Source organism: Pteropus alecto, unplaced genomic scaffold (genome assembly GCF_000325575.1).
Source record: "Pteropus alecto unplaced genomic scaffold, ASM32557v1 scaffold79, whole genome shotgun sequence".
Classification (NCBI taxonomy): domain Eukaryota; kingdom Metazoa; phylum Chordata; class Mammalia; order Chiroptera; family Pteropodidae; genus Pteropus; species Pteropus alecto.
In genome coordinates this window covers 4,968,387-4,986,970 of record NW_006494612.1, presented here as the reverse complement: position 1 = coordinate 4,986,970, position 18,584 = coordinate 4,968,387, and the positions used below count along the sequence as shown (strand labels likewise).

The 18,584-nt window shown below is 34.7% G+C and overlaps 1 protein-coding gene and 1 pseudogene across 1 annotated transcript in view; one reads left to right on the top strand and one right to left on the bottom strand.

The window, feature by feature from the left end:
* SESN1 (sestrin 1) overlaps positions 1-18,584 on the top strand; it is an 88,909-nt gene that overhangs the window by 18,828 nt on the left and 51,497 nt on the right. The gene's annotated exons all lie outside the window — the stretch shown is intronic.
* LOC112474381 lies at positions 2,669-2,787 on the bottom strand (annotated as a pseudogene).

Genomic DNA, 18,584 nt, shown 5'->3' with positions numbered 1-18,584 from the left:
ATATCAATGAGATAATGATACCTTGTTCCCTTTGAGGTTTTCAGCACAGCACCTGCCAGAGTACTTAGTACGGCAAAAACCTTAAACCTCTCCTTGTGCATGCCTTGGCTGTCTAAAATAACACCTCTTCTTAACCTTCTAGTTTTTTATCCTGATTTATTTATTTTTCTTAGCCCTCAAGTGCTACCCAATGTTGTTATTTATTTTCTTGTTGATTCTGTCTGCTCCATAGAGAGACATTTTCTTGTTCATTGCTGGGCTCTCTAGGCCAGTGCTAGCACATACAAACAGATGTCCAATAAATATTTGTTGAATGAATGAATAAATGTTAGCTATTATTATTACTTGGCAATTTCTGTCTACCCTTCTTCCCATCTGCGTGGACCAGCTGCTGCAGCTTTTTAAATGAGGTGGGTAGGCCAGGAGGAAAGTCTTTTTCCCTGACTGGGGTAGCTGAAATCGTAGTTTCAAAAGAAATATTAATCTCTTACAGGCCCTCTCTTCTCAAGCTGTGGCCTACAGACCAACAGCATCTGTGTCACCTAGAAGCATATCATGGCCTTTCAATTTCCAGTGCTTAAAAATAAGGGTCTAGCACAATTCTTAGCATATTATAGTCTAATTAAATTAAATAATTCTAATTCTAATATAGTTTTATTGAATTGAAAAACTGGCTTAATGCATGAGTAGCTAATGTTCCTTCTGTTAAAAGCATATCTCAAGATCATCATGCCAGAATCACCAGACAACTCAAATGAACCTCACATATGAAGATTAATATTTATATATAGAATTTACTCTTAAAATAAGGTAAATCCTTCTAAAATTAATCTGACAATATGATATATATTCTGATATTATATGATAATTCAGCTTTTATAGAGCTGAGCAGATATTCCTTCCGTTTACTTTGTTATTTTTTCTAATGCCTATGATCTGTCCACAATGGTGCAGTTAGATTTCCCAAATATTCCACACTACTCTCCCTTACAGCACATGAATGTTGGCTCCTATGTACATTAAAACTTTACTACTCAAAATGTGGTCCAGGGATATTATCTGGAAGCTTGTTAGAAATGCAGAATCTCAGGCCCCACCCCAGTCCTACTAAGTTGGACTTGAAACCCCAGGTGACTAATGCACATTATAGTTAGAGAAGCATCATGTCAACCATTTTAAGGGTTTCAAATTTTATCTTGACAGTAACGAGCAGCCACTAAAGTATTTTAGGTTATAGATTATATTATCAGATTTCTGATTTTAAATGATCACTCTTGTGTCAGAAACAGTGGTTATCTCTGGGAAGGACAGGATTTTGCTGGGGACAGAGATGGTACTGAGGCTTTTCACTATATGCGTTTTCCCAGGCCCACTCTGACTAGCGTGTGCCCTGCTCACTCTGTTCTCCCACCCCACTCTCAGACCTATATCATGAAGGATGGACACCCTGCCCTCACATCAAGACTCTGTGCATACTCCACCTAGAGCTACCACTTGCCCACTCCCTGGGCTTAAGGGTGTGCCAATGGGTCCTGTGTTCTGCCAAAGGGAGGACAACCCAGGCGAAGGCCCTGAGAGTGGGCTTAGCCTGTTTGGGCAGAGACTCGCAGGGTTTAAGTAGCCTAGGCTCTGTGGACTCTTTATCTATTGGAGGGATGCAGCAGAAAGAGGCTTGCAGTAGGCACTCTAAAGTGCAAGGATGTAATGCCTTTCTGTACCTTCTATTTTCAAATCATGAGAATGTATGTTTTTTTTTCAGGGGATAGGAGGGGTACAAAAGTAGAAACCTGAAGACCAGTTAAAAGGCTATTGCAATGTTTCAGCAATAATTGACATAATGCTTGGACTAGTATGATAGTAACAAAGATACAGTTTCAACTAGTTTTTTTTTTTAAGTGTTTCACTGCTATGTTGTTCAGATTGCATAAACTCTATTGATTTTTTTTTTCTTAAAGAGTGTATGGGAATTAAGCCTCTGGCCCTTGAATATTTGAAAGTGTTTTTACTTTGCCCTCAGCTTTCATTATAGTTTACTAGAATTCTAGGTTAAAATCATTTTCTCTCTGAACTTAAAGACGTTTCAATATTTTCTAGCATCTGGTGTTTCTAGTGAGAAGTCTTATGACTGTCTGAATCTTATTTTTTTTTTATAAAATTTGTTTTTGTTTGTTTTATTTTACCTCTCTCTGGGAGCCTTCCCCCCAACCCCAATTTTTTAAAAACGTATTGAACAGTTCAAAATATTATAGAGTAAATACCACATATCCTTCATCTAGATTCACATATGAACACTTTGCCACAATGGCTTTCTCTAATTCTCTCCTTTCGTTTTGCTGAACCTCTTGAAAGTTATAAATATTTCACCCCTAAGAACTTTATCTTGTATCTCCTAAGAACAAGGACATTCTGGATGCTAAGGATGTTTTTATTCTTAGAGTTTTGAAATTTCATTAGTATTTCCATACACCTTTTATTATTAATCCTTTGCATTTAGGCCCTTTCAATATAAAGATATGAATCTCAAATTATTCTTCTATTATTTCTTTTCCTCCATTATCTCTGTTATATCTGTCCTATTTTTTTTTTTCTTTAGGCGAGGCAACCCTTTGTTGACCTCACAGATTGCAAGGACCTTGTCAGCTTACAATCCCTTATTTTTTAATTTTTACGCCTACAGCACTTGGTCTTCCTAGGCAGTCTCCCATCCAAGTACTAACCAGGCCCGACCCTGCTTAGCTACCAAGATCAGATGGGATCGGGCTTGTTCAGGGTGGTATGGCTGTAGACATATCTGTCCTTTTTGACCTATTATTAGGTAAGTGTTAGGCCTCCATCTTAACCCTTTAACATACGTTCTTTTTGGGGGGTTAGTGGGGACAGTCTTATTACTTGACAGCTTAGAGAGTTCCTTGAATTTATCTTTCAAATTACAAATTTGCTCTTCAGCCTGGTTCTATTATTTAGTGCTTCTATTTACATGTTTATTCAGCAGTCAGAGTTTAATTTTCAAAAACTCTCATTCTCTGTTCCTTTCTCAGAACAACCAATTCTTGTATTACGAATATTTTATTCTTTGTAATATGAGGATGTCAATATAATTTTTAATTAGTTTATTTTCCTCTCTGCTGAATCAGCCAGGATCCTGGCAGGAAATGGATGGCACACTCAGATGGGGTTCCTGAAGAGAGTTAATGAAGGCGTGGGTGGAGTTAAGGGAAACCAGCAAGTGATGTTATGCATTTTGGACTAGTAACAGCTGTAAATCTTAAGGGACAAAGGTTGGGAGTAGTTACTAGAATCTAACAAGATTTATCGCTATAGGAGAAGGCTGCCTGCCTATTAGGAACGGTGGCCTTCAGTCAAGGAATATACTCACTGCCTGGGAGGGAGGAAAGTGGAGGAATAAATACCCTGATCTTCTTCCTCCTGTCCTTCAATCTGTTAGTGCCTCCCATTAGGAGAACCTAATTATAAGCCTGATGGCAAGAGAACCCTAATGATGCAGTCCACAGAGGTGAGCATTTTGAAGCACAAAACAAGGTAGAACAGATCAGAGAGATGATTTGGAGAGGCAAATAGGAAATATCTGGCATACCTATATTGTGTTTACTTCATGACATTTCAAGAAAGACATCTTGATGAGTGGATTGGGCCAGTGAAAAGAGCAACGCTTTGGGCTGATCTCGTATAAGGTGGCAGCAAAAATAAATTGCTCTGGTGAAAAGAGTCAAGATGAAAGCAGTTGAGGGAGGAAAGTTTTCAAGATTTGAAGACTCAAACAAGGGAAGACAGATTAAAGAGGAAAGTAGCGAGAGGGAGGGTAAGAAGATAGGAGTGTCGTCATTCGATGATAGTCTGCCAACGAAATGGATCTCTCTGAAGTGTTTACATTCATTCTTGTTTTCTTTGAATGTGGAAGACAATCATATTCAGCACCCAATTTTAGGGGTTTTCTCTTCCCATACTGTAACTCTAGCTTTTACCTCCAAAATGTCCATAAAAGACCGCTACACTAGCTACATATTAGTGGTACTTTAGGAAACAATGATAGAGTGAACACGTGAGAGCTAGCGGAGTGTGTTACAGCGCGGAGGAGCCCACAGTGAAGGCAACACAATTCCTTGTGCCCAGATAGACTAGATCTCTGTGGGGAGGGAGGGAAAGTTGTGACGAGTGGGGAGACACTCACGTTCATGTAATTTGAATAATAAGGGCTTCAGGACAGTGGGACATCCAGACTGTAGGTTCTTGGGGTTATGTGACCTTTTATTTGTTATACAGCAAGTAAATTAAATGGTATTAGAATGAAGGGTTAAAAAGAATTTGTTTTAAATAAACATATCTAAGAAAACTATTTTGCTAATATTGCACTAGAATAATCATGTCCCAGGAAGTAATGAGATAATGATAGCTTTTTACATCTTCTTTCCAGATCTGCATGTGTCTTTTGTGTTCTGGCATCTCTTTGCTACTTTAGACGTGATGTATGTTTGCGGTACTGCTAGTCTTCATTGACACTTGACTCAAGCAAGTCAATTCTTCTCTTCATGGATTCTCTAAAACTTTTAATTTTAATACTGTTTTTCACTATTGCAATGCATTCCTTTTTTTTCGAGCAGTGATTATTTCTTCTTTTATATTTTAAAATAGTGTTCATTTATATCTGTTGGTTATTCAAGTGGCTTAGGAGTTTCTACCATTTTACGTGCCTTCATGGACCCCTTGCAACCTCTCTTTTCTTTTGGTCTTTTAAATACTTGTTCTTTAGACTTAAGTTCATCAATTTTGAATTGTATAATGTTCTTAATTTTATCTTGTTAAGTTTTTGGTCTTCTTATTGATTCTAATGGTTTGGTTGTTCTATAATAGATTTCCTAAGAATAAGCATTTAGCTTATTCCATCATTTTCTTAAAGACTCCCTTAGCTTTTTTTTCTAAAATTAAATAACTAAATTTCTTGTGTTTTCACCCTGCCACTAGGTTATTTTAGCACTTTGCCATTGTTTTTCATTAGTGGCATCTTTGTAGTCTCCTCCAGAATGAGTTCATTTAAAAAAAAATTTTTTTATAAGAGTTTATTTGAGTCAAACTGACGACATATACCAGGGAGCAAGATCTCAAGTGCTCCAACGAGTTCCTTTTCTTCATATCACACATTACTGAAAATAGAAGACTATCTAGTTCGCTTCTTTGGTTTCATCTTTTATTAAATTTAACTGCCATCAGATAATATCAGTGCTATGATACATGTCCAGATCTTAGTTACTCAAATTTTCCTAAGGGAAATAGGCTAGACTCCCATATGAGGCCTACCTACTTTCTTTTTCATCCTTTCCCAGAGGGATTCACATGCCTCCCTTATCTTCACTATAGGAGAAAAAGAAATAAAATACCCCACCCCCTCAAAAAAACACCTTAGTGATCTAAATTTGTGCTTCCTGAACAGTCTTGTGCTTGCTTCTGTCTGCATTAGGAAGCTACAGCAAAGCCTCTAGGGAGAAAGATATTGATAGAAATTGTAGGTTTGTGGGTTTTTTTATTATTAGTTTACAGATATAATATTAAGCCAAAAATCAAAATAAGGAATCTAACAAAAGAGTACTTACCAATACGATTATTAGTTTGAGGGAATTAATTTGAATGCAAAACCAGGATTTCTAGTTTTATATTAGTTTTATAATTTTACCTTCCACCGTATGTATAGCAGTAATTTTTCCATCCATCCTAAAGGTGTCTCTTTCAAAATTTAAAGGACAGTCCTCATCCTTAGCTACTTCAAGCTCTTATATTAGACTGCAAGGTGTTCTAATCTTTGTAAAAAACCTTCAATGTGTTGGCTTTAGACTATAATTAAAGGTAGTATTTTGTATTATAATAGATAATATAATGTATTATAATAGATAACAGATATATTTTGAAGACAATAAATTATATTTTTAAGTTTTACATTTTTCTGTCTTAAATGGGTAGTATTTTGTGACACCGAGAATATTATTATCAGTCTGTCCACAAGTATATGAAAGACAAATGTGTGATCCAGAGTCTTTTCTACACCTGAGTACACATGTATTTTACTTTTTAGCTTGCAGCCTTGACTTTATTAGGCACAATAGTCTTTTTTTTTTTTTTAAATCCTCTAGTCATCTCATTCCACCTTTAAGTTACTTCATAAAGAACATTTTGCTTCAGAGTTTCCTCTTTATGTCTCCATGACCTAATAGAAGGGAATGTATGAGAAAGATAATTAAATGATTTTAAAAACTAAGTGAGTTTATATTTTAGTTATTTAGAGCACAGTAGATTATTATTTTAAAATTAAATAATAAAAAGAAACAGATCTCTAAAAATTGAATGAGCAACTGGAAGTGGGAAAAGGAGACACTAAATAACAACATTCATTCTTATAAAGCTGAGAAGTATCATAATAAAACTAACAGCTTTAGAGGAAAATATTTTTTATAAACCTATAAGAACACCAATAATGAAAATGATTCTCAAATATGCCTATAGTTAAGGAAAATATAAGCTTATGAACGTTAAGGTAATAGATATGAAAATAAGAAATAATAGGAAAAGAAAATTATAAAGAATTAATGAGCTATTAAATTTGGGGACTGAAGGACAGAGATATTGAAAATAAGTAAAATTTTAAGTTTTACAGATCAGGAGGTTGATCCAGTGGCAGGAGTAGTTGGGGTAAATATTAGGGAAAATAACTACTTCAGTTATTTTATGTGTCTTATTCAAATAACACAATTTGTTATGTGAAAGGTAACATATATCACACTCGAAAAAACTTAAGAGCACACAATATTATTATTGGTAACTATTTCTTTATTTTTAAATTGTCATAGTATATTTGATAATCTGAAGATTTGCAGGCTGATAGATGGATGTCAAAAGTGGAAAAGAGAGAGCTGTTTGTTGTTATTTTGCCTCATTACATGTATAGAGATTGCCGAAGTGTTATTAGTTTATCACCACACAGATTTTGCCAACATTAAAGTATATTATCGGTGATATAGACTTATTTAAACTTGATATACTCTCTGTGATTTTTTTTTTTTTTTTACTTTCTAATATTTGATATTCTCTAAGCTGGTTAAAAACAACAGATTGTGACTCATGTTTTGATTTGGTGATTGATGACTGTGGCTTTCAAATCTTGCCTTTTGTTCTCAGGTACATACTGTCCTTAAATCATTTTCTATTTTGATGTCAATTAGTACATCTTGCGACAGGGTATTTGTTTATGTAGCTGAATCCATGGTGCTTTGGAATCAAGTATACTACCTCCAATTATAGCCTGACGTGTGGCCTGAGTTACCTTCGGGTTTATTGACTCTGAGCTAAATCTGTAGTCTTCCATAAGCTTTTATATACTGTTTTGGCATATAATTTAAGAATATAAGGGTATAGCTGTTATAGGATTTAGAATAATCATGGCCTTTTCAAGTGAAGGAATCTCTAGCAATTATATATTTGCCTTCATGTTTAAATTCATGTTATAATATTGCTTTTTTTTTTTTGTCTCTGACATATACACAAACTTAGAATTCTTATATATGATTTTGGTTGGTGTTTTGGTCAAAGGCAAAATTTTATACATGGCCTCACATAATTTATCATTCAGACTGGGATAGTATGAGAGGATGGATTATACCAAGTCAACCAGGATGTATAGTCAACTTCTCTAAAAGATCCTTCATGGTCTGGCTTCTGCTGACCTCTATAACCTCATTTGGTAATGTATTTATTCTTCCTTACTCTGTGTTACTCAGACTCACAGGCTGTCTGCTGTTCCCTTTTTAAGTGTACAGTGCTTTTGAGGGCTTGCTCTTACTAGGAAAGCCTTTATACATGCTTTTCCCTCTCCTTGGACAGAGCTTCCCCTCTCTCTCTTTCACCTCTTCAACTCCTCTTACTCATCTTTCAGATCTCAGTTGTAACCTCCTCAGGTAAGTGTTCTCAGACTTTCCTGACTAGATCTAGTCTTTCTCTTATTATCCCTCAGAGCACCATGCTTTCTCACACTTAAATTGTCCTGGGATTAATGTCTGTCTTCCATTAGAGAGAGGCTTCATGTGGTTAGAGACCAGGTGTTCTCATCATTTATTTCTCCATCACTCAGCAGGTACATAGTAAAAGCTACATAAATATTTGTTAGATTGATTTAAAAGAGGAAGGTGAAGATCAAGTTTACTGCATAACCCAAAATATTTAGGTGAAATCAATTCTGATATGTCTCATTTAATTTTTGTTTAAAAAATATTTATATTTATAAATGAAAGTTCAAATTTTTAGAAATTTTCATTTTTACATTATGCATAAATAAAAAGTTCCAACACATTAAATTTATTAAAAATTTTTGGTCAGGGCTGGTTTTTCCTTATATAACATGCCTTCAATTATTTAGCTTTAATCTATAGAAACGAATGTGGTTCACAGGTCTTTATATTAGCTCAAATTTTTTTTCCTAAAAGAACTTTAAATTAGAAAAAAACTTTCTGTTGATTTAATTTTAGATTATTCACATTTTAAAATCAGATATACATCTGGGTTCAAGTAATATGTGTAAGATATTTCCAAGAGTTGAATGCATTTTTAAAAGAAAATGTTAACTTTATGTTAGTATATCAATTTTAATCACAAATTAAGACTCATATGCATTTATTGAACTAACCATTTAAATTTATTTGATTTGTTGTCAGCCTATCCTGATAAAAGTTTGGAAGGGGAAGTTAGAAAGAGTAGTATATACTTTACCTCTTGACATATTGAAAGGTACCTGTCATAAATTTAACAAAGAGTAAAGGTAAAAGGTGATTATTTCTGATTTTCATGGTGGGGGGGGGGCGGAAATTGCTACCTTCCAGTAACAAATTTTCTGAGACCTACTAGTGACTCCATGACACAATAAGTACTGATCTCATTTAATCATAATTTAAATAAGATTAAATTATTCTGTGTAGTTAAAGTAGAGTGGAACATCCGACAGATGCTATACTAATTATAGTCATTAATGGCCTATTTTTTCCGACCTAAAAAGGTAAGTGAAGGAGGGAATTGTCTTTGCCTTTGAGGGATTTTCTCTCTAAAAGAGATGAGTTCACTGTCATTGCTATTTATTTTCACATGACACTTTTCTAGAATCTTTGTAAAACTCCGCAGTACTGAACTAATCCACAGAAAAAGCAGACTGCATCTTCTCCCACAGGAAAAAAGACTCGGCAGGTCAGATCAGGCAGATCCGACCTCTCCCACTCCAGCTAGAAATTGCAAAGTTTTATCAATAGGCTCTTTTCAACAGAAGAGCTTAGACATAGATGGGATCTATGGATCAGGAACGCACACATGAGCTTAAAAATGCCCTTACAACATTTCTTGTAATACTTCTCTTAAAAGTCTCTTTTTAAATGTTTTAGAATCTATTTCAGGGGGAAAAAATCCTCCATAAATACCTTTTGTTAATATTTTATTTAGTGGCGTGGCTTTTTCTACAGATTAGGTGATGTTTACTCCTTAACATAAATGTGTATGCATGTTGTTGTTCTTGTTTATTAATGTTCAATGCTTAACAGAGGCCTAGTTTCAATGTTTTCAGGCTAAGAACTAAAGGGGTGATTTGTAGAAAACCAAAGTAGGTCAAAGAGTACCATGGTGTAGCAAAGGGGAAGTCCCTGAGTTTACTCACATTGTCTTGCCTTTGGTGGAGTTCGCTTTCATTGTTATGGTCTAGGACTGTTTTCCTGTGAATGGAAGAAATACTCAAATTGCAGAAAAGTCTCAGGAATGTTATCATAAATAACTTTTTAGAATAGTAAGTTATTGTCAATTACTGGGAGGGTTGGTAGGGGCAGTCAAGGGGAGGATAAAAAGGAGAGCTGAATTTGATCCTGAATTCCACAAATCAAAAGCAAAAATATTCATAAGTATGATAGCTTCTCTAAGTATAATGTAAAGAGTGTCATGTAGATCTCTTTAGGATAGAAACTAGTATTTCAAATTTGCCTGCCTGTTCTGCTTCTTTACGTGCAGAGCTGTTGTGGAAGTGACCATGTTTTACAATCAAGGAGCTATTCCAGATTTATCGACCCATGTCATATTAGTTCCAAACATATGCAAATGAATAAATAAATATTATAAGAAAATCTACTGATCATTGAAATAGCAACTATCACATTTCTATGAAATACCATTTTGTACTTCTTTCAGTATCGCTAAGCTACTATTAGAATCTAAGAGCATACTTCAGCTGGCTTCAGAGATCCTAGAATGTTTTTCACATCTCAAAGTTAAAATGAAATTTTCTTAAATTTTAAGAAATGACTTTCTTGGGTTGGTTAAATGTTAAGAATTCATTATCTACAAATTTATATATGTATATATAAATTTTGGAAAACTATATTCAATTTGGTGTTTATTCAAATATAGTATACCTGATAACTTGTTATGTTATCTGTTAGAGCAGGTTTATTTTTCTGGCTAAGTGTCCTTTTACTTATGTTTCTCCGCCACCACCCCCCCCCCCACACACACACCTTTTTAAGAGCAAGAGACCCGTGAGAACACTAAACCTTTCAGAGCTCAGAGTTGCTGAAGTTATTTTCTATTATATTTGCCAAGAATTGCTGAGAATTTAAAAGCTATCATATGAGTGAATACCAGTTGCCTAGATTGTTTGATGATTTTGGACAAGCGTGGATCAGGATTTCCTGTAATTTTTCCTCCTCTTCTGGAGCCATGTTGCCTCTATCTCTGAGCAGTTGTACACTTGGAATAAAAAAACAAAGCAAGGTCACTGGGTCTAAATTACTTTTACTTCTGTGCCAAATGAAACTTTCCTTCTGTTATGTGTTACACTTTGGGCATCTTTTGGTATCTAGAGAGAGATTTGCAGTTAGGAGGGGGAATGTGGGTTTTTTAGGAGAGGAGATTTTTTTTTTAGCTGAAGCCTCACTTTTTCTGTCCTTCAGTCAGGACAGAGACAGCCAGTCCCTCCTGTTTGGCTGAAACATGTTCCTAGAATCCCTAGAATAGGATAAAGCAGATTATCATTAGAGAAACCCATTTTCCTGTGTATTATATAATCCAGCAGTGTAGAATCCATTCCTGAATTCTGTTTTAAGATGTAGCTGAATGGATTTTTTAAAGGATATGTCAAAGGGAGACACATTTTAAGAAGTAAGCATTCTACTTAAGGAATTGTAATTGCTAGCTGAGTGAAGGGGATGATCCTAGCCATTGTCTTCAAATACTAGGAGTGTGTGCAGGACAACCTGGGTATTTTTTCTGGATCAGGAAATGAACAGCTGGGTTCCAGAAGATAAGACAAGTATGAATTTCTGAGCAGAGGCAGATCTTTGAATAAAATGAACTCTCTTTGGAAACTGTAATTGGGTTTTGGGAATTGTTGAGTGTGTCAATTAGGAATGTGTTTGGCTGTAAATAACATAAAACTTTACTATGTGGCTTAAATAGAGGTCTCCCTCCATAAGAAATCTTAATTTAGGTAGTCCAGAGATGATGCTGATGCTCAACTATATAAATAATGACACTCTACCATCCTTAGAATGAGATTCTCATTCTCAAGGTCACCAAATGGCTATTATACCTTCAGACATCAATGTATTTATCTATAGCTGTATAACAAATTACTCCCCAAACATATCAACTAAAAACAACAAGCACTTATTATCTCACACAGTTTCTGAGGGTTGAAAATTGAGAGTGGTTTAGCTGAGAGGTTCTGGCTCAGAGTCTCTCATGAGGTTGCAGTCAAGATAACAGCTGGGGCTGTAGTCCAAAAAAGGCTTGGCTGAGCTGGAAATCTGCTTCCAGCCTAACTCATATGACTATTGGCAGGAGACTCAGTTCCTCTGCACATGGACCTCTGCATAGGGCTGTTCATGACCTGGCAGTGGGCTTCCCCCAGGGCAAATGGTCTAATGGGGCAGGGAGGGGTGTGTGGGGGGGTGGGGATTGTTGATAGTCTTTTATGACGTAATCTTGGAAGTGAGCTAGCACCATTTCTGCCATAGCCTGTTGGTCACACACCCTGATCCAATATGGGAGGGGACTACAAAGCTGTGAATAACAGGAGACAGGGCTCACTGGGGCCATCTTGGAGGCTGCCTACTATACATGGCAACATGTTTCTGTCAGTAAGAAGGAAAGAGGCAGTGCTAACAGACTTCTGTTTGTGTCCCATTTTTACAGAAATGAAACTCTTACAAGTAACTAGCTACCAGAAAATATTTAAAGTTTACTTAATTATGGATTACAATATAGTTTATTATGAGGAAATTTTAGGCTATTTCCCCCTCTATATTCTTTTATATTGTTGGCACAAAGTATTCTGACAGTAAATTCTGAAATTTGAAACTACCCAATGTTTATATTTTCAGATCTAAAAAGATAATTTTTTTCCTATGACAAACATTTATTCAGGCTTACCATATGTCATATACAATTATATTAGTAACTTAAATTTTTTTGGAAAATTTGAAATAATCTCCGCTGAACATTGTTTCACTTGGTAATCTTTTCCTTTCTAATGATTACTAAATTTTTGAGAATTATATTGGTGATTGGAATAACCACACTTGTTTACCATATATTTTTTCAATAGTTAATACCAAGTTACATTTCTGAAAAGCACCATACGACATGAAAACATGAGAGTAGAATCTGAACTTAAACTAGGGACCCAAGAGAGATTGAAGAGGAGAGTGGAGGGAGTCGGATGCACAAAATAAATTAAAGAGAGGTTAGGAGCAGAGTATCCTACTCTCACTCTCCTCTCTCCACACAGAGACCAGTAGGAAAAGAATTCTCTCTGTAGAAAATAAAGTTGAACAAGTGGTACAACTAGTGACTGGCAGGTAGAGGTGAGGATTGGTACCTAGAGCATCAAAAATATATCCCACTGGGAGAGGAAGCTTGTTTCATATATGTGCTAGAACAACTATTCAGCTTCTTGGGGGAAAATAATGGAGTTTGAACCTACTTCACAGCATCAAATGTAGCTGATATTTTGACCTAGAGTTAGTGAAGGTCTTTTAGAGAATAAAGACAAGGGAAGAAACTTAAAAGATAGTTTTGATTGCATGAAAATTAAGTACATAAAAAGTCCATAAAATTAAAATATAAACCACAAATTTGAAATAAAAGTTGGATCATATATAAAAAATGTTAATATTCTTAATGTATTAAAAGCTTTTAAAATCAAGAAAAAGCAAAGGACGAAAATACATGTTATAAAGAAACAAAAGTTGCCATTAAATATGCAAAAAGGTTAACTTCACAATAATAGAAGAAATGTTTAAAGTGATTATTTTTTTGTCTGCTATATTGGAAGTTTTTTAAAAGTGATAATCCTCATGTAAGTCAGGACATGTAGTATGTAACTTCTAGTTTTTCATACCTTTTATTTAGTAATTGCACTTAGAACAAAAACATTTCTTCACAGTAGATCTCTAATAGAATGCTTAACTGTATTTTTAAAAGATTATAAAAATCAGATAGAAAAAATCTTTTAAAACTAAAGTCTGAACTTTAGACTGTACTCTCTTTTATTAAACTGGAAAAATTAATGAATTGTCTCTTTCTCTCACCTTCTTTTTTTGTTAGATTATTATTTTATATTTTTAATATTTGTAACATTTAAATTCTATTTCATAACCATAACTCCCAGAGTTAGTCTTAGTTCTGTATTTAGGTGGACTTGTGGTTCATTATTGATATGAATAATCAACAGAAAATTAAATTAACAATAACTTAGAACCATGTTCAGAGAATTTTAGCCAGACACCACTGCCTCTACCCCTCTCTCCAAAAAACAACTAAGAGAAAAGAATAGAAATATCTTGCTGGTAACATTAAAAAATGGGGAAAATTACGAGGGAAATGTTTGGGCAAGAAATAATTCCCAAATAAAAATGAAAACTACTAAGATTGTATAAAGTAGGTTTACCAATTAAAAAAAAAAGAGCAAATCAAATTTTCTTACCACTTTTGAGAAAATTAGACTTGATAAAAATAACGGCCACAAAAGACAACTCACAGTGCCAGAACCTATCATTCATCAAATTTGATATGGATGATAAAATTTGATGTGGAGAAAAATCTGATGGATGAATCAAATCTTCATTGTAAAATTTATGGGAAAAAGAATTTATTTTATGAAAATAATTTCAGGAAACTGAAAATGGAAAAAATTGAATGTAAGATAACTATACTATATAAATAATTGATCATAGAATTCAGTTGCCTCAGAAAATATGTTCTAGATGAAATTCATTATTAGCACAATTAACAAAAATTCAGAAATTTGGAGTCAAACATTCTGAACCTGAGGGACTCAAAGGACTGCATCAATAAATATAGCAACTGATATACACATTAACAGAGATTACAAAAGATTTATTATTCAAGAGTCAAATCTACTGACAGTAACACAGTTTCTATATGACATACAATCTTGTTATATTAAGATTGTTGTCATATAGGGAGGCAATTTTAAGTTTGTATCTTAGAAATACCTTTTACCATAAACTTTCCCAGTACCCTCACCTCCCACCCCCTGATGAAGAGCCCAGGTTTTTCCAGCTTATTCTCAATGATATGATTACTCTTTCCATTTTCATAACTGTAATATCATCATTCCCAGACTACTAGTATGTCTGAATCTATATCAACGTTCCCGTTTCTAGGTCAGCCATGGGGCCTCCACATGCCTCTGTATTAAATATCAGCTAATTGACCCATACCTGTTACAATCTAGCCCAAAGCCATTTTCTGGTACTCTACAGAATCCTCTTCTGTAGTAGCACATTAGACCCAGAAGGAAACAAACAAACCTCTTTTGAATTTATCTACATTCGAGTGTATTTTAAAAGGTATTTAAAAGCCACCACTTCTGTTCCTAAAGTGTTCAGGCCTATTGACATGGAAATGATAGGTCCCAGAAAATCTTTTCAAAACTGAGCAAATAGTCATCGTTCTATTCCTTCGTTAAATCCAACCTTAATGAATTTTCTTTCCCTTAAGTTTCAGATAAATGCAGTAAAAGTTGTGTGCCTTTTCGTTGCATTTAGCATTGAAGCCAACATCCTTAATGTGGCCCATGAGGGCTTTTTCACTGCCTGGGTCCTGCCTCTTCTTCCAGTCTCACATCCATGTTGCCCCTTACCCTCTGTGTTCCTGCTTAGTTCGCTGGCTTTGTTATTATTGTTCCCTCTTTGATTCATCCAAGTCCCTCCTATCTCAGAGCCTTTCTCACGCCTCTCATTCTGCTTGGAATGTTCTCCCCACTTCTCCCTCCTCATGCTTTATTAACACCTACTAATCCTTTATGTCAGTATAAATCTTAATTATGCTTGGAAGTAGGATATGTAGCTTATGACTTCAGTCTCTGCTGTCTTAGTATCTGGGTTCCCCTTGCAGCTCCATATTTACTGGCTACATAATCTTAAGTTATTTGACTTCTTTCTGAGCCTCAATTTCTTTATCTGTAAAATAGAGGGACATAATTCTGCCTCATGAAGGTCCTATGATTATTAAATGAGAACATGAGATAAACCATGTCAAGTACCCAACACAGGGCCTATGACTAGCGTTGAATAAAATACTCAGTAAATGTTAGATAAAATTATTCCCAATCCACCTCCTACTCCCAATTCCCTATAAACACACACACACACACACACACACACACACATACACACGTGCGTGTATACCACATTACTAAACAGCCTAGGCAAACTTCTTTTATTATACAGAGACATATGACCATGTACCTTCTATTCCTAATATTTACAATTTACTGCAACTGTGATTTTAAATTAATTTTTTTAATTGGTTAGTTAATATCTATCTCCTTTTACTAAATTATAAGCTCTATGGGGTTAGCAATTCTGTAATTTTTCTCACCATATCCTCAGTACTTAGCTTATAGTAAGGCAATAAGATTTGTTGAGTGTGTAAACAAATGAATGAACTAGAGGTGTATGTCCTGTCCCCTATTACTAACAGCATACTTGATGGTAATAATGTTTCCTACATGGTAATCTTAAATCACTAATAAAGCCTATAAATCACTAATTTAATACCAATGACTAGAAAATAATCTAGTATCAGTAACTTATATGAAATATTTGTCACTAAAAGTTGTTTTCAGGTCTTTTTGAATGTAACATTTTAACAGTATTAAAGAAGACTCTTGTTTTCAGTAACATTGGAAAAGGATCTCACTAAAAATATAAGTACAGTTAAGGCTAGAAATACTATTTTAAGTAATGTTTGATCTCAGCTATGTAAAAATACGCATAAAGAAAAGAACTGGAAGTAAATATATTAGCATGTTAGTGGTGGCTTTCTCTGAATGGTAGAATTATGATCAATTTTAATCATTTTACATTTATAGATATAACTTTTTTACTTTCTTACAGCAAAACTTTAATATTACCACAAATTATCTTTAAACCTTTTAAATTATTTCTGAAATATATACAGGGATCCTTTTCATTCATTCATTTATTCAGCAAGTATTTATCGAGCAGCTGCTGAGTGCCAAGCACTGCTCTCGGTCAAGGGATGAGGCTATAATAAAATAGGCAAAAATTCCTGTCTTTGTGAAATTTCCATTCTGATATATATTGCAGCTACCTGTATGACTTTGGTTTGCAACTCCTCTTCCACATATTTCCTAAAAACGATGTCACATTAGTGATTTATCATTTTCTTCTGGTGTTCCATTACAGGAAAAACAAAAACAAAAAAAACCCATTTACTGCAATTTCCAAACTCTTTGCAGTTCTTCAACACTTGTCATGTTTTTCATACCTTAGAATCCTATCTTTGACGTAATAGTCCAGGGTAAGATGATAAGAGGGACACAATATAAACATTTCTGAAGGGTTACATTTTCTCTTTCAAAGAATCAATTCATGTAGTGTTACTCATTAATATATAATGTTGCAGCTTGTCCAACTCCTTTAATGTTAAAAAAATAGTCAACTGAGTTGTTACATTATCAATAAAGTAGCACCATTATAATCCCAAATGTTCAGTAAATAAAAAACTTCTCATTTTTTCTAATAAAAGATTCTGATTTTCTGAAACTTCATGGAATCCTGCTAGTTCATAAAACCAACTTTAAAGCTACTGAGCGGAAAGAATTTGTAAATCATTGTGAAACATTTCTGAAATGAAATCCTCTGTTTCTTAATGGAAGTTAGTTCTTAAAGCAATTGTTTAGGACCCAGGTTATATTCCTATGTATAAGTACTTTTAATCCTTGGCAATTAGCTTCAAGGATCAGCTCACTGGGAGGTGGGCTGTGGGGTGGGGGAGCCTGTTCTTACTTGAAAAGTTATGCTAATTAGACAAATTATACAGTAACAATCTACCACGTATAAATTGTTTCTATGGAAATATATTTTGAGGACCACATCTCCCCTATCTAAGCAGTAGAAGCTGTGTTTTTCCCTCTTTGCCTTCCCATTCTAGACTGGGATCCAGAGCCTGGAAAGTGGGTATGGAAAAGATAGGAGGCCAGTGGTGATTATTTGTCGGCACCAGTATTTTATTAATTCCGTGTTCTTACTCAAAGAAGGTAGCTCTCTTGGAAAGTTGCTCTTTCTATGGTCAAAACTAGAGAACAGAGCATTTGCTTTGAAGCTTAAAAACCTTAGTTAAGGATTGTGTAAGTCTGGTGTTGTGATTTGGGAGTTTGGGGGGCAACTTATGCTGCTTGCCCATTTGTTTAGACAGGTTATTTGAACATTGGTGACAGCTTTGGTGTTTGTCTGCCTCTCTTAGGAAGCTAATGTCATCAATCTCTTAGACCATTCCAACTAACATTATCCCTTTTGGAATAATTTTTATATATTTAAAGTCTATTTTTAATATTTAAAGACTTGGCATACTGTCTCTGTCTTTAGCAAGCTGGTAAATCTATGACTCACTATAAACTGAAATGAGTTTTTAATGACAGAAAAAAATTCCACGTGCCTTTCCTAGGTTGAGCATGTGTTTACTGCTACTTGATAGGTGCTGTTGCAGATAGACGCCACCTCAGTAATAGCACAGTTGGTCAGTCCTTCAGCAGCTCCTAGTCAGTTCAGTTATTGCTCTACTTGAACACATTTAGATTTGAAGTTCCTCCCTTCACCGCCTGTCTCTATCATGGGATGAGAGCAAGGTTGTGACATGCCACACAACCTGTTGAAAACTGAAAAAGTAGTTAAGTCGGATGCCTGATAACCAGTTTGGCCTTTTCACTGAATTGGTCCATATTTTTACTTCAGATACAAAGTTTTAAAAATCAATTGTTCCTGTACTTACCACCTTTCCTTTATTCTTGTTTTGTTTGTTGTATTCTACAATGCTGTTTTATCTATGAAACTTCATTTTAAAATTTCTTTTAAAGCTGTTACCTCGGTGTCACACCAAAGTCAGACACGTGGTTTTATTTAAATCTTCTTCTCTGGGTGTTGACGTTTGCTTTGACATTTAATTCCTATGATGCAGTTTTCTTGTTGAAAAAATTTAAGTTTTATGTAAGTTAACTTCCTTTCAGG